Source organism: Danio rerio, chromosome 9 (assembly GCF_052040795.2).
Source record: "Danio rerio strain M-AB ecotype USA chromosome 9, GRCz13ab, whole genome shotgun sequence".
Classification (NCBI taxonomy): Eukaryota; Metazoa; Chordata; class Actinopteri; order Cypriniformes; family Danionidae; genus Danio; species Danio rerio.
Window position 1 is genome coordinate 55,742,501 of NC_141029.1, and position 17,500 is coordinate 55,760,000.

The 17,500-nt window shown below is 38.6% G+C and overlaps 2 long non-coding RNA genes across 17 annotated transcripts in view; one reads left to right on the forward strand and one right to left on the reverse strand.

The window, feature by feature from the left end:
• Positions 1–17,500, forward strand: part of LOC147842463 (uncharacterized) — a 758,429-nt gene that overhangs the window by 490,476 nt on the left and 250,453 nt on the right. The window lies entirely within an intron of this gene.
• LOC147842465 (uncharacterized) overlaps positions 1–17,500 on the reverse strand; it is a 180,099-nt gene that overhangs the window by 119,905 nt on the left and 42,694 nt on the right. For 14 of the 16 annotated variants that reach the window (XR_015500033.1, XR_015500034.1, XR_015500043.1 and 11 more), the window contains one exon: positions 3,643–3,703. This is a non-coding gene — a long non-coding RNA (uncharacterized LOC147842465). Of the gene's footprint in view, positions 1–3,642; positions 3,704–13,383; positions 14,849–14,924; positions 15,055–17,500 lie in introns of those variants that run through there. The other 2 variants (XR_015500040.1, XR_015500047.1) reach the window with 1 other exon arrangement.

Here is a 17,500-nt window from a genome sequence, read left to right on the forward strand (position 1 = left end):
TGTTAATATTGCATTAGTAAATGTTCAATTATGATTAATAAATGCTGTACAAGTGTTGTTCATGACTAAGTCATGTTTGTAAATGCATTAACTAATGAACCCTATTGTAAAGTGTTACCATTTATATTTATATTGTGCAGCCTCTAGTCTAGTATAAGCGACTCATTCCAGAGGAAAAATATGACATTTCAGACACCCGATCACTAATCGAGCTCTTCTTCAATACCTAAAAACTTTGTATTTTTCACAATGAACTGATGCCATACTTTACCGACAGCTCATGAATTGCAAAACTTGTTTTCTTGTTCTCCCACCCTCTCTTCTCGACACATCACTCGTCAGTATGTCAACACTGAAACTTTTCCACAAACTTTTGCTCTCACACATTTCTATTCATCTTTATTTTTTTCACAAACTCCAGTGCGTTTGAAACCTCGAATAACCTCCCTCGTTGTGGATGCATTCGAAAAAAAAAAAGCGATGCATTCTGACTTAAACTGGATCATTAGGGTGGAAATGTGCAGGAAAACATCGCGCCAATAACGAGACGCGCGTTTATGCATGTGTAAACACCAGTCATTAGCTTGTTAATGCCAGTCTCATTGCGCTCCTGTGTCAGTCTGCGCTTCTCGCGATATTAGCTTAACAAATGTGGTTTGATGCGGGATAAATAAATGTTCAAACGCTCATGTTTAGCTATTGAATCTGTGCGTCTCTATGGCGTGCCGCTAATTTGATTTTCAATCAGAGGTGACAGGCTGGAGGGTTCAGGTGGAGCTAAACAAACTCAAAGCACAGCAAGAGAGAGAGAGAGAGAGAGAGAGAGAGAGAGAGAGAGAGAGAGAGTGCTTTATTAACACGACCTGCGCACCGATACACAAATGCACAACACTCGCTGTCAAAACCAGGTTATTTATACATTGCAAACAGATTTGTGTTCTGTTTTGTGTGCTGGAATGTTTACATGCAATTAAATGATCTGACAAGCGTGTGTGTGTGTGTGTGTGTGTGTGTGCGCATTGACCTAGGAGGTAAATGTTATTGATAAAATAGCTTTTTTTATTCATTTCAAGAGTTCGCCCTTAGCTGATGATTGATTATGGAGCATGTTTGGCATGCAGTTCCGGGACAGCCCTGGGGTCCGTTCTTCGTACCTCGCTTAAATGATCTAAGATGATTTGGCAGATCCTGGATCTTTTCATCTTGATAACTGATCTCTCGCTTATTTGGTTCTTTAAACAAGTTCGCGAATCAGATTAGAATATCTGGATGAACTGATCTGAGATCGCTGCGTGTGTTGTGAAGGACAGATCTATCGATCCTCGAAATCATGATCAGCAATGCAGCGATTGGCTGACGGCACAGCAGCGTAATGACATCATCTGATTAATATTCAATTATCCATGTGAGCAAAATTACATCAAATTAGCAGTAAACGGTTTGTGAAATATGACACGCAATAACCTTCCACATTGCTGCAGGCTTTACACTTTCATGTGTCAAGAGTATTCATCATGTATTTCAATGCAAATCAGTGTATTTAGTTCAACATTTAGAAAATATTTTCTTTATTATAGTAGCCGTTTTTTAATCAGTGTAAAGAATAACTGGTTGTTTACAAAAGCATTTTGATATTGGTAAAGGCATCTGGAACTTTTGTGAAGCATCAAATCACCGGCATATTAACTGTCAAAACATGTTTATGACTGCATAAATGTATTATTGCTTTAAAAAAAAGTCACATATTCTGCATTTCTATTATACACAATTTGTACTAAAGCGATCTAAAAAGTTCATATCAATAAGTTTTCTCTTTGCACCACCAGGTGAGTCTTTGTACTTTCATTTCGAGGGTGCAGATTGCATAAGTTTTATTAATATGTATAACTTTATTTATTTTATTAATGACTATAACTTTATATATATATATATATATAGTTAAAAAATATGTAGCATTTTCCCAAGTGTATATAACTACTACTGTAAGAAAATATCAGAATTCGGATCATACTTTCTGTATTATCTTTGCTTGAACTGAGCCAATCTAATCCTGTTTATATGAATTGAACCTGCTCCCGATCAGGTTTGACCTAGCAGAACTGTTGCTATGACAACAACTCTCGGATCAGCTCTGAAGAACGAAACGATCCTGAATCGTGTCAAATCGTCAATATCCAAATCCAGCTAACTGAGTAATCCACGTACGAAGAACGGACCCCTGAACTCGTGAGATCTTTGAGCCTGGGGCTCCCTCCTGTTGCAGGGTGAGAGGGGAGTCCGAGTGCAGGTAGGTCTCGAGAACTCCCCTGCTTGATAATGTTGGAAGTTGATTAATGCTATGAAGTGTCTTTGCTGTCAATTTAGATTTGTCGATTTACTTATGTTATATGCAACCCGGGCTCATTGTGGAAACGTAGTCCCGCGGACGTTTCTGGAGACCGCGGAATACGTCCCGGCGGGTACGTACGGCTGCAGTTTTTGTTTTCGCAAATCCGCGAGAGGCTGCTGTTGTGCGCTTTTTCACACCTCAGATGCCTCTTGCGAGCGTGGTTCGTGCGTGAACCCGCCGGAGGCCGCTATCCGACTGACCGGATGATTGACTGCGCGACCGGCCAATCGGCCGACTCGCCCTCCTCCTTCCCCGAACCCAACCAATTTTACCAATCGACCCGCCCGCCCGCTCGCTTCCCTAAACCCGAGCAACAGTTCACAAAAGCCACGGATTTCGCCGCGTTCTCGCCCTGTCACGAAACTCGTTCACTTAATTTTTGGGATCTTGTCTTACCTGATTGCTGGAACTGCTCTTCCCCGGACTCGAAACCGGTCGCCGTGGTCGACCCCTCTCCGCATCTCGAGCCTGCCGACGTACACACTGAGCTGAGTGGACAATTGGATTGCAGTGGGGAAGCCCTCGGCAAGGAGGTAAGGCAAGCGCGAAAGGGAACAGCGTCACACCGCCCCCCAGCGTTCCCTTGAAAAAAATTAACGCGGCCGCACGTACCCCCCCAGGACGTATTCCGCTGTCCCCAGAATCGTCCACTATATTTTCCTGTGGGAGGAAACCGGAGAGCCGGTGAAAACACACGCAAACGCGAGGAGAACATGCAAACTCTGCACAGAAATACCGACTTGGCCAGGAAGTGTCCGAGCTGGTGACATTCTTGCTGTGCGGCCGTGGTGCTAATCACTAGGCCTCCGTGCTGCCCTGACAAGGAAATGGGAGGAATAGGGGTGGAAGAGGGGATTCTTCAAGACGAAGATGGCTGAAGTGAGATACTCTGGTTATTCATAGTGGTTAAGGAGTCGTCTGATTGGTAAACCAGTGTTGGCTAATGTGGACCACGTGCTATCAATCATAAGCACATGCTCCTCTCGAAATTAGTTTATAGATAAACTTCACTTATTAAGATGACCTACGCACGGATACACAAATGCACAACCCTCGCTGTGAAAATCAGGTTATTTATGCATTGCAAAAGGATTTGTGTTCGGTTTTGTGTGCTGAAATGTTTACATGACATGTGTGTGTGTGTGTGTGTGTGTGTGTGTGTGTGTGTGTGTGTGTGTGTGTGTGTGTGTGTGTGTGTGTGTGTGCAGAGACAAAATAGTAAATGTCATTGATCAGACACTGATTTTTCTTACCTTTGTAGACTCTCAGGTGTCTCAATTAAGGCTCGTAATTTCTTCAGATGCTTCTTAAACCCTTTGGGAGAAATAGAAATTCAAAACATGAATCAATAGCGTTCATTCTGGAATGAAATTAATGTGAATTAGAGCTTCACAATCCTGAGTAAATATTGTCATGGTTTATTCTTTATTTATCCTTCTAATTATTATTATTACTGACCACACTTTACAATAAGGTTCATTAGTTAATGTTAATTAATGCATTTACTAACATGAACAAACAATGAACAATACATTTACTACTGTATTTGTTAATGTTAGTTAATGAAAATACAGTAGTTCATTGTTAGTTCATGTTAACTCATGGTGCATTAACTAATGTTAACAAGCATGGACTTGGATATTAATAATGCATTAGTAAATGTTCAATTATGATTAATAAATGCTGTACATGTGTTGTTCATGACTAGTTCATGTTAGTAAATGCATCAACTAATGAACCTTATTGTAAAGTGTTACCGCATTATTATTATTATTATTATCTTCATGATTGTGTCGTGTTGGAGTTTGTTTTACTAATTGCTGTTTCTGGCTCCGCCTTGCACCTGCCGCTAATTTGGATTGTCGCTTTATAAGCGGAATGTGAGTGTGCGTCTGGGTGGCTCTTGGTTTTCCAGCGCATCTGACTAATCCTCCCGATCTTTACTCTCCTGAAAGTGTGACCCGTACTTGTTGAGAATCTCTACATATCTTGTCCTGATGAATTTCTGAGACTTTTTATGCAGCCGCTGCTGAGGAGCCATGCTGGTGTTGTCGCCATTTATTTAATTCATGGTTGATCTATGCTTTATTTATGCTTTCTCTATGGTTTATGTTTTGAGTATGTTTGTTTATTTGTTTAATTAATTGTTCGACTGAGAAATATTGTTTTATTATTTATCGATATTTTTGTTGCCGCCTTAATTTGATCGGACACTTATTTTCTGGTCTCTAAATAAATAGAGAATTGTACTTCTGAGTTGCGTGTCCTTTTATGTTGCTAACCCCTTCCCCAGACGAGCCTTAAAAAAAAACGATGTTAGTAACAATATTAAATTGATATAATGACATTTGTTGCTATATATCAGGGGTGCCCAAACTCGGTCCTGGAGGAATGGTGTCCTGCAGAGTTTAGTTCTAACGCCATTTAGACACACCTGAGAATTTTAGGTGCTGCTTGCCGCGCTGTAAGGCTGCATTTTTTTTTTTTTTAAGCGAACGCTGCGGGGCGGTGTGATGTCGTTCCCCTTCGCGATTGCCGGCCGACCGCTTACCTCCTTGTGGAGGGCTTTCCCGCTGCAACCCGTTTGTCCACACAGCTCATCGTGTAACGTCAGCAGGCTCGAGATGCAGAGAGGAGGAGTTGACCACAGCGATATTATTATTATTATTAATATTATTATTATTATTATTATTATGCAAAACGGCCTATTCAAAATGTACTAGAATTGAGATCTACAAATTGAAAACGTGCAATAAAATAAAAACTCCAGAGTTCCCATGGGCCACTTTTAGGCAATTAAAGCCCTGTTGTATTTTTATTGAGCCACTTGGAAGGTTGGGAGGGTGAGAATGAGGCAGAGAAACATTTACTGGTATCAATAGGGTCGAGGTTTGGCCAGAAGAGAATCGAGAGTTTGCAATGATTCCTGGGATTGTAGTTCTTTCCATCATTAAAGTCCACATGAAGTCAAAATGAACCGTATTGATTTTCTTAGCTTGCATTGCTAGTCTAGTGGTGAACAATTCATCTATCATTCTGTCATCTGCATATCATTAGGACGAAATAAATTGTTTGCTCTTGTAATCTAAAGCTGACATTTAAGTGGCTAACATACTTGACCACGCCACTCCAGCTGTCAGTTTTGACAAAACACACAGAAATGGTGAGCAGAAAGAGTCTGTTAGGCAGGCGGTATTAACTCTCCCCAAACCCTTTTCCTTATCTTTCTGAATGAAATGCCTACTTTACTACATCCAACCAGCTCGCAGTACAAAAAAAAAAACAAGCCACGCCCACTGTTTTCTCATTTAATATTTCGTTTCTCTATGAACTGCATCACAATACGAATGTTTTTAAAAAATGGTCGCAGCTTGCGGATTTAAAAGCTGTCCAGTTCTTGTGTTAAATAATAAAATACTGTCAACAGACTGAGAATAAATACATTTCACCTTGTTTTTATAAAAAATTTAATGTTACATAATAAATATGATCTATAAAAAAACGAAAAAATAGTCTATAAACAAACCCATAAGTAAAATCTCCAAAAAGAAATCTGGAAAAAACATAATTAAGTTTGGCATTAGATACTAATTTATTACTATCATTTTTATTACTAATTCTATCTTCAATTGAATTAGTATTAATTTTAGGGAATCAAACCCTTTTTTTTGAGCCCACTTGGAAGGCTGGGAGGGTGGGAATGAGGGAGAGAAACGACTGATGTTAATGGGGTCGAGGTTTGGCCAGAAGTGAATCGAGAGTCTTCAGTTTGTAAATAAATACTTTTCATAAATAATAAAAATAAATACAATCGGTAAATAAATAAATACAATCGGTTTCGAGTCCGGGGAAGAGTCCACTTCCAGTAATCAGGTAAGACAAAAACATAATCTCAAAAATTAAGTGAACGGGTTTCACAACAGGGTGAGAACGCGGTGAAATCCGAAAACGTGGTAGAAAAAAAAAAAAAAAAATCAGGGCTTTTCTTTTTTTGGACGGCTTTTGTAAACTGTTGCTCGGGTTTAGGGGAAGCGAGCGGGCGGGCGGGTCGATCGGTAAAATTGGTTGGGTTCAGGGAAAGAGAAGGGCGATTCGGCCGATTGGCCGGTCGCACAGTCGATCATCCGGTCAGTCGGACAGCGGCCTCTGGCGGGTTGACGCTAGAACAGCGCGGGCAAACCGCACTCGCGAGAGACGTTCGAGATGAGAAAAATCACTCAACAGCGGCCTCTCGCGGACTCGCAAAAACAAAAACTGCAGCCGTACGTACCCGCCGGGACGTATTCCGCGGTCTCCAGAAACGTCCGCTGGACTACGTTTTCAGAATGAGCATGGGTTGGCTTTCACCCAGTAGGTCATATGGTGTTATTGATGCCGGTACCGAGCATGCAGAGTTTAACTATGTATTATTTGCTAAAGATGTTTGGCCTAACTCTTATTTTAATGGATATAACTGTTTAATAAAACTCTTATTTAAAATGCACTAATTCATATTGTCTACATTCAGAGGGAAATGGATATAAATATGCATCTCATTTACACCGAACACCGCACGTGTGAGCTGATGTTTTACATGCACAATAAAGCAAGTATCTCCTTTAAAGCAGCACCTAAAATTCTTGTTTCTGGCAAACACGCCTGACCCAAATTTTCTGCCCCCTTCCTCCTCTTCGGTAAGATGCTTTCTGCAATCCTGGCACCCCGAGGGCAATGCTGTATCCTTTAAAGAAAGTCGCCTGCCAATGCCTTTCCATACAGCACGCTTAATGAAAGATCAACGGCGCCAATATAAGTCTTTCTCGTAGCAATAATTAGTGAGGGATCCACACTCCAACAAGCCGGTTTTGAGGAGTTAATACCGAAGGCAGATTACAGGCGGTGCCAAAGAGTGCCCTGGCATGTAGCTGGCAGTCTTTCCCCCCTCCCGCAAAAAAAAAAAAGAAAAAAAAAAGCTTGACATCACATTAGCACACGGTCAAGGAGTTACATCCTAACACTTCCATAATCTGCTTTCCTGCACAATTAGCCTGCCATAATAAGTCTGAAAAGCGGGGCTTCACCCACCGTCTGACAGGCCATGCTCTGAAATGGAGACGCTGAGATTACGTGGCCCTCCAGAGTCCCCAAGGGCCGCTTTTAGGGAATTAAAGCCCTGTGTTTTTTTCATTGAGCCCACTTGGAAGATGAGGGGAAAATAAATGAGGAAGAGAAATGTTTGCTGGTGTCAATAGGGTTGAGGTTTGGTCAGAAGTGAATCGGGTGTCTTTAGTTTGCAATGATTTCTAGGATTGTAGTTCTTTCCACCGTTAAAGTCCACATGAAATCAAACGGACTTTGTTAGCTCACATTGCTAGTCGAGTGGTGAACAATTCATCTGTGCATGTCATTAGGACAATATAAATAGTTTGCCCTTGTAATCTTAATTTGAAATCTGAAAATGCACTTAAATTCTCAGATTAGATCTGTCCGAGGCATTGGGCGGGGCTAACAATTAGCCACGCCCCTCCAGCTGTCAGTTGACAACAAACAGAAACGGTGAGGAGGAGGAGTCTGTTAGGCTGTAATAACTCTCCCCAAACCCTTTTCCTCATGTTTCTGAATGAAACGCCTACTTTACTACATCCAATCAGATTGCAGTAGAAAAGAACAAGCCACGCCCAGTTTTCTCATTTAATATTGTGTTTCTCTAGGAACTGCATTACAATATGAAAAATATAAATAAATACTTAAGTTCTTGTGTTAAATAATAAAATACAGTCAACAGAGATTAAATACTTTTAAAAAATATAGTCTGTAAACAAATAAACAAACAGTCTATAAACAAACCTGCCAGTAAAAACAGCAAAAATAAATATGGAAAAAAACAAAGTTTGGCATAAAATACAAATTTTTTTACTTTTATTTTTATAATTTTTTATTGTAATATTATGATAATTATTATTTTGCAAAACGGCCAATTCTAATGTACTAGAATTGAAATCTTTTTTTTATTATTATTATTGAGCCCAGTTGGAAGGTTGAGGGGTGGGAATGAGGCAGTGAAACATTTGCTAGTGTCAACAGGGTCAAGGCTTGGTCAGAAGTGAAATCAAGAGTAAACCCATCAGAAACAAAACAAACAAACACACAAACCCATCAGTAAAAACACCAAAAAGAAATGTGGATAAAAACATAATTAAGTTTGGCATACGATACTAATTTTATTAATATTATTATTATTATTATTATTATTATTATTAATATTATTATTATGCAAAACGGCCTATTCAAAATGTACTAGAATTGAGATCTACAAATTGAAAACGTGCAATAAAATAAAAACTCCAGAGTTCCCATGGGCCACTTTTAGGCAATTAAAGCCCTGTTGTATTTTTATTGAGCCACTTGGAAGGTTGGGAGGGTGGGAATGAGGGAGAGAAACATTTACTGGTGTCAATAGGGTCGAGGTTTGGCCAGAAGAGAATCGAGAGTTTGCAATGATTCCTGGGATTGTAGTTCTTTCCATCATTAAAGTCCACATGAAATCAAAATGAACCATATTGATTTTCTTAGCTTGCATTGCTAGTCTAGTGGTGAACAATTCATCTGTCATTCTGTCATCTGCATGTCATTAGCACGAAATAAATTGTTTGCCCTTGTAATCTAAAGCTGACATTAAAGTGGCTAACATACTTGACCACGCCACTCCAGCTGTCAGTTATGATAAAACACACAGAAATGGTGAGCAGAAAGAGTCTGTTAGGCGGTAATAACTCTCCCCAAACCCTTTTCCCCATCTTTCTGAATGAAATGCCTACTTTACTACATCCAACCAGCTCGCAGTTAAAAAACAAACAGAAAAATAGTCCATAAACAAACCCGTAAGTAAAATCACCAAAAAGAAATCTGGATAAAACAAAATTAAGTTTGGCAAAAGATATTAATTTATTACTTTTATTTTTATTACTAATTCTATCTTCAATTGAATTATTATTATTATTACTACATTTACATTTAGTCATTTAGCAGACGCTTTTATCCAAAGCGACTTACAAATGAGGACAGGGAAGCAATTTACACAACTGTAAGAGCAACAATGAATAAGTGCTGTAGACAAGTTTCAGGTCTGTAAAGTCTAAGAAGGAAAGTATTAGTAATTTTTTTTTTTTTTTTTTTTTTTTTGAGTACAGTTAGTGGTATATCCAGAGAGGCAATTGCAGATTAGGAAGTGAAGTGGAGACTTTAGAGTTTGTGTTTTTAGTCAAATTATTATTATTATTATTATTATCATCCTTATTAAGCAAAATGGCCAATTCGAAATGTAAAAAGTGAAAGTAAAAGTGCAATAAAATAAAAACTCCAGAGTCCCCAAGAGCTGCTTTTAGGGAATCAAAAAACATTTTTGAGCCCACTTGGAAGGCTGGGATGTTGGGAATGAGGGAAAGAAACGACTGATGTTAATGGGGTCGAGGTTTGGCCAGAAGTGAATCGAGAGTCTTCAGTTTGTAAATAAATACTTTTCACCATGTTTTTATAAAAAAATAAAATGTAAAAAAAAATCTGACAAATAATCTGTAAGCAAACCCTTCAGTAAAAAAAGGCAAAAATAAATATAGGTAAAATCATAATTAAGTTTGACAATCAAATCAAATCAAATTAAATCAGGCTTTTATTTGTCACATACACTTTCGTATAGTGAAATTGACCCCCCCCCCCATAAGTGAAGCTTAAGTGTATTATTACTATTATTATTATTATGCAAAAATTGCCAATTCCAAATGTACTAGAGGTGATATCTATAGACAAATAGAAAACATGCAATGATAAACTCAGTAACACTTTAGAACATTGGTCCATTAGTTAATGTATTTACTAAAGAATTAACCAAATATGAATAATAGTAGTTCAACATTTAGTGATGCATTATTAAAATCCAAAGTTGTGCGTGTTAAAATTAATGCACCCTGAGTTAATGTGAAGCAGCATGAACCAACGTTAGCTTAACATTATAACTAGCAATAGATGTGTTACTAATTGTTGGTTCAAGTTAGTAAATACATTACTAACATTAACTAATGGACCATTATTTTAACGTGTTACCAAAAACTTCAGAGTCCCCAAGGCATTTAGGGAATAAAGGCCCTGAGTTTTTTATTGAGCCCAATTGGAAGATGAGGGGAAAAAATGAATGAGGGAGAGAAACGTTGGCTGGTGTCAATAGGGTCAAGGTTTGGTCAGAAGTGATTTGAGAGTCTTCAGTTTTCAATGATTCCTGGGATTGTAGTTCTTTCCATCATTAAAGTCCACGTGAAATCAAATCTAACCATATTGATTATCTTAGCTTGTTAGTTTTGTGGTGAACAATTCATCTGTGCATGTCATTAGGACAAAACAAATTATTTGCCCTTGTAATCTAAAATTGAAATAAGAAAATACACCTAAATTCTCAGAATTTAGATATTTAATTTAGAATTATAGTCTAATTTAGAATTAAAGTCTTTCCAAAGTATTGGGCGGGGCTAACATACCTAACCACGCCCCTCCAGCTTTCAGTTTTGAAGCTCGCGGTACAAAAAATAAGCCACGCCCACTGTTTTCACATTTATAGTGCACTTATGATGAAAATGAACTTTTGTAATCTGTTTGGACAGAACTGTGTGTAGGTATAGTGCGTCTACTGTCATATTGGAGTGATATAAAGACAAGTCTCTTTTTTTAAATCTTCTGACGTTCCCTGCCAATTTGAGGCCCACCGCAACGTGAGACATCAATTCAATTGAGTTCAATTAAATTTACAAAAGTTGTATTAATTTCCCTTCACAGACACTCAAAAACATTCGATGATCTCAAACGGAGGATAAAAACACTCATACGCAAACTTCAGGAAAGTCTGCAGAAGAGAGTGAAGTAGCAACAACAACGCGAAAACGAAAACACAAGCTTCACCTTTAATTCTATTAGTCAATGTTTTTATAAAACTCATTCCAATTACATTAATTGAAACTTTACTAACTTGTTTTTTTATTCTATTCAATTCGGTTCAATTCAGGTCAATTCGATTTCAACAAAACAATTAGATTAAACTTAGTTCCATTCTATTTAGTTCGGTTCAATGGTTTGATTCAATTCAATTCGATTCAACTCAATTCAAATAAACTCAATTCAACTCAGATTACACTTTTCTTTTTTTTTATTCAGTTGCATTAAATTCAATGCAATTCAGGTCAATTTAATTCGACTTAATTCAACAACTCAATTATATTCAACTTATTTCAATTCTATTTAATTCAGTTTAATACAGTTTGATTCGATTCAACTCAACTAAACGTGGGTATTTCAACCGGAGGACAAAAACGCTCGTACACAAACTTGAGGAGTGTCTGAAAACAGTGAAACACTGCAAAAAAAGACGATGAAAACAAACACACACACACACACACACACGCACACACACATACACGCGCGTGCGCGCACACACACACAGGTAAAATTACACTAGTTTTACATTTAATTCTATTAGTCACATTTTTTGTAAAAGCCACTCTGAGTATTACAGAAGATGAAGCATTTACTGCTCTCATTACAAGTTGTGAACAAAGGATCTGATCAATGTCAATGTCAATGCTTTTGTTAATGGAGTGTGGCCAATTCGATTCAATTCAATTCAGTCAGATTCTGTTCATTTTAATTCAATTTAATTTGATTCTATTTAATTAAATTCAATTGAGGTCAATTCAACTTATTTCAACAACACAATTAGATTCAACTTAGTTCAATTCTATTTAGTTCAATTTAATAGTTTGATTTGATTCAACTCAATTTAACTCGATTAGGTTAAACTCGATTCATTCAAATTGTATTAAATTCAGTTCAGTTTAATTAAATTCAATGCAATTCAGGTCAATTCAATTGCATTTAATTCAACAACTCGATAAGATTCAACTAAATTCGATTCAATAGTTTGATTTGATTCAACTCAATTAAAAGTAAATCAACTCATTTTGATTAAACTCAATTCGATTAAATTCAGTTCAACTTAATTCAATTCAATTTTCCACTCCAGCAACTGAACTTAAAATTAGAGACGTAGTTTTCCCCTCTCAGACTGAGGACACAAACGCTCATACACAAACTTGAGGAAAGTCTGCAGAAGAGTATGAAGAAGCGACAAGAATATGCAGTAGAAACACTGCAAAACAAGAGACGAAAACACACACACATGCGCAAAATTACACTAGTTTTATATTTAATTCTATTAATCACATTGTTTGTAAAAGCCACTCTGATTATTACAGAAGATAAAGTATTTATTGCTCTCATTAGAGGTTGTAAACACAGGATCTGGTCGATGTAGATATTTTTGTTAATGGAGTGTGGCCAATTCGATTCAATTCAGTCAGAATCTGTTTATTTTAATTCAATTCAATTTAATTCAATTTGATTCTATTTAATTAAGTTCAATTGAGGTCAATTCAAATAATTTCAACAATAAAATTAGATTCAACTTAGTTCAATCCTATTTAGTTCAATTCAATAGTTTGATTCGATTCAATTCGATATAATTCAACTCAATTTAACTCGATTAGGTTAAACTCGATTAATTTACATTTGATTAAATTCAGTTAAATTTAATTCAATTCAATTCGATTCGATTTAATTCAACAACTCAATTAGATTCAACTTAATTCGATTCTATTTAATTCAATTCAATAGTTTGATTCAATTCTACTCAATTAAACACAAATCAGCTCAAATCAATTCGATTAAACTCAAATCATTGCAATTCGATTAAATTCAGTTCAACTTAATTCAATTCAATTTCCCACTCCAGCAACAGAACTTAAAATTAAGAGACGGATTTTTCCCCTCACAGACGCCCAAAAACAGTCGAGGATCTCGAACGGAGGACAAAAACGCTCGTACACAAACTTGAGCAAAGTCTGCAGAAGAGAATGAAGAAGAGACAAGAATGAGCAGCAGAAACACTGCAAAAAAGAGACGAAAACACACATGTGCAAAACTACACTAGTTTTATATTTAATTCTATTAATCACATTGTTCGTAAAATCCACTCTGATTATTACAGAAGATAAAGTATTTATTGCTCTCATTAGAAGTTGTAAACACAGGATCTGATCAATGTCAATATTTTTGTTAATGGAGTGTGGCCAATTCGATTCAATTCAGTCAAATTCTGTTTATTTTAATTCAATTCAATTTAATTAGATTTGATTCTATTTAAATAAGTTCAATTGAGGTCAATTCAACTTATTTCAACTAGCAATTAGATTAAACTTCGCTCAATCCTATTTAGTTCAATTCAATAGTTTGATTCGATTCAATTTGATATGATTCAACTCAATTTAACTTGATTAGGTTAAACTCAAATCATTAGAATTTTATTAAATTCAGTTCAATTTAATTCAATTCAATTCGATTTAATTTAACAACTCAATTAGATTCAACTTAATTCGATTATATTTCATTCAATTCAATAGTTTGATTCAATTCTACTCAATTCAATTAAACACAAATCAGCTCAAATCAATTCGATTAAATTCAGTTCAACTTATTTCAATTCAATTTCCCACTCCAGCAACAGAACTTAAAATTAAGAGACGGATTTTTCCCCTCACAGACGGCCAAAAACAGTCGAGGATCTCAAACGGCGGACAAAAATGCTCGTACACAAACTTGAGCAAAGTCTGCAGAAGAGAATGAAGAAGAGACAAGAATGAGCAGCAGAAACACTGCAAAAAAAAAAAAAGAGACGAAAACACACACACACACACACACACACACACACACACACACACACACACACACACACACACACACACACACACACACACTCTGATGACACCCGGTTCCATTCTTCCGCTCTTTCCTTTTCTCCGCTCGGCGCCTGGCAGCACGGAAGGGCTAAGCTGGGAGCTGTAATGTCATTAAATTGCAAATGCTTTTTTTTCCCTCTCTCTCCCCTCCTTGCCGACACACACTGTTTACTTATCTGGCAAAAACATATGTTGGAAGGAATCCGTTAAATTCTGCCCATTGCCTTGGGTGAAAGTGCAATAGAAACGGACCCACTGAGCACCTTCAGTTGTCTCCTTTTAGCACTTTGCCTTATCTACAAGGCTGCTTAGCGGCAAACTGGCGAGTTCAATGAAAAATGAAGATACAGCGGCAGATAAGGGCCCAGAACAGTGAGAGGTAGACAGCTTGCGGAGAGGGTCATCCTGTCGCAAATGATTTTCAACTCCCCTCCTTTTCCATCTGCATAAATGACTATTTTTAAGGCATCTCGGGCGCCTGTATATTTTTCCCACTCTGTCACACATTTAATTTCACGCCCCGTGTTCTGAATATGCTTAAATGCATATCTCCGATGCACCTTTAAGCCCACGGAAAGAGGACTTTTGGGGGAGGGAGAGATGGGACGTGCCGTGGAGATGCAGAGAGGATGCTGGGAAGGGGCGGCTGGGCAAAATTAAAGATAAAATGGTGTGATTTGCACTACAAGTCTATTACTTTGTGGCATTTACATAAAGTTTACCTCTGCATTTCCAACTCTTCCTCTGCTTTTTTTTTCCCCTCTTCACTCTCGGTTCCTCTGGACCACCTTTCCCGTCGATCAGCTCGTCGTATAAATATGTATAACTCTTTGTTTGGACTGGAGAGAGCAACTGGGGGAAATAGAAATCCAGAGCGAGAGGAAAGTTTAGTTGGATCACCTGCGTTCTGAAGGATGAATCTCTACCTATGATGCACTGGGAGAAAGAGGAGCTCTCGGCGACAGTGACATTATAAAGCAGATGTCGTAGCTCCTCTGATCCTTTTGATGGGACCGTTTTTTAATTAGTTTGTTTGATAATGCCAGCATTTATTTATGAAATAAGAGCATTTAAATTATTTGTGTATAATTATTTTTATTTAAGTTTATTTATATAAATTTATACAACAGTTCTGTCTGGTTCTCGAATCTGATTGGCTGATAGCCGTGATCTATTTAAGTAATATCAGCACCCGTACAGCCTTTACCTTTTGTGTATTACTCCGCCCACATACAGTCAGCAACAAGCAGACACTACAGTTTGACAAATATTACTGCTGTTAGACCAGGGGTTTTCAAACTAGTGGGTCGCACAGTGAACAAAGGTGGGTCGCGCAACGTCACATAGCTGCAGCTATTTACATTGCGGTGAATCAAAACCAGTACGATTGACAGCAATAACTCAAAAACCTCTTACCCTGAAAATATTTAAAAAGTATGCTTCCTATGCTTCCTGTGTCTCACAGATGTCTTTTTTTTTTGCTCGACATTACGAGCACTTCTCCTTTTGAGCACTCGCAATCTGCATTTAGCCAGCCTGATCTCACGAGAAAACGTAAGTATTTTACGTTTTGGCAGTTTAGTGGCTAATTCGTACGAATTCGTACGAGTTCATTCGTAAGAAAATGTACGATTTTAAAAAGGAGGCGTGGCACCTAACCCCACCCCTAAACCCAACTGTCATTGGGGGATACGCAAATCGTACTAAAATGTACGAATTAGATCAATTCAAGCTCATTCTGGAAACGTAGCCCCGCGGACGTTGCTGGAGACCACGATTTACGTGGCCGGAGGTACGTAAAGGCCGAGTTTGGTTTTTTCGAGCGAACGTTGCGGGGCGGTATGGCGCCGCTCCGCCCCTCCTCTTCGTGCTCGCCGGCCGACGGCTCGCCTCCGAGTGGAGGGCTTTCCCGATGCAATCAGTTTGTCCGCCTAGCTCACTGCGTTGCGTCGGCGGAGCGGAGGCCCTGGACGAGGAGGAGGAGCCGGCCGCGGTGGACGACGACCGGGATCGAGTCCGGGGAACAGCAGGTTCCGGAAATCAGGTGAGACGAAAAAAGGAATCCGAAAAATGAGGGCGAGAACGCGGCGGGATCCGAAAACGCGGTCGAAATCGAAGACGAGGGCTTTTGCTTTTTTTTTTTTTTTCGATCCGGCAGCTTTTCGCGCGAGAACGGCGCGGGTGCGAACGCCGCGCGCTCCCAAGAGGCGCCCGTCCGAGACGCGAAAAAGCGCGCACAGCGGCCTCTCTCGAATCCGCAAAAACAAAAAAAAAAACGCTCGAATACGTACCTCCCGGGACGTAAATCGCGGTCCGCAGAAACGTCCGCGGGGCTACGTTTCCACAATGAGCCCGGGTTGAACTAGATCGTACGAATTAGCCACTAAATGAAAAAGTTACAAATTGCCGTGAGATTGTGTTGGTTTAGCCGTTAGAGCTCGTGCAGAGCGGAGCTCTCAGTAAGGGACCATTGGAAAAGTGTTTTTTTTTTTTCGTTTTTTTTTTTGTTGCTCCGTCCTGCGTGTTTTATTTTAAACACTACTAATTTTCTCTTAAATGAGCACAAACAGTTACTAAAGTAGTCGAATGCTTTATTATAGATCTGTGCATTCTTACATTAACACCTCTGTTTTCAAACAAAGACAATGAGAGATTCATTTGCTGCTCTTCACCAAATAACTATAGTAACTTTAATAAATATGCAAATACAATCAAAAGTGAAGTAGTTGTTATAGCTTTATTTAATTTCTGGATAGGCCATTGATTTTAATAGGCTAAATCTTTTATTGTATTGTCAATATTTTCTAATGTTTGCTATGTATTCTATCATTTGAAGCTATTTGTTGTCCCATATTTTTTTTACATCCCATCGTTGACAGATTGCTAATCAATAAATAGCTATAGTGCTATCTGTTAGTTTTTACGTCAACACAGGGCCGGCGCGTCCATAGAGGCGACCTAGGCGGCCACCTAGGGCGGCAGTATAGAGACCTCCCTTACCTTCCGAGTCCTCAGTTATGTCCGCGACACCTCCCTCACCACCCATGTCCTCAGATATATTCACGCATAGGCGACAATAGCGAGGGCGGCGTCAGCGACACCTCCATCAGCACCCGCGTGTCCTCAGTTACATCCGCGCATAGAGCGGCAGAATAGAGGTCCACGACACCTGCGCGTCCTCAGTTATATCCGCGCATAGGGCGGCAGACACACACACACATATTCTCTCTCTCAAGTTTGGGTTGCTTTACTGGCATGATAGTTTGCACAGTATTGTGAAAGTTTTTTAGCTATGTAT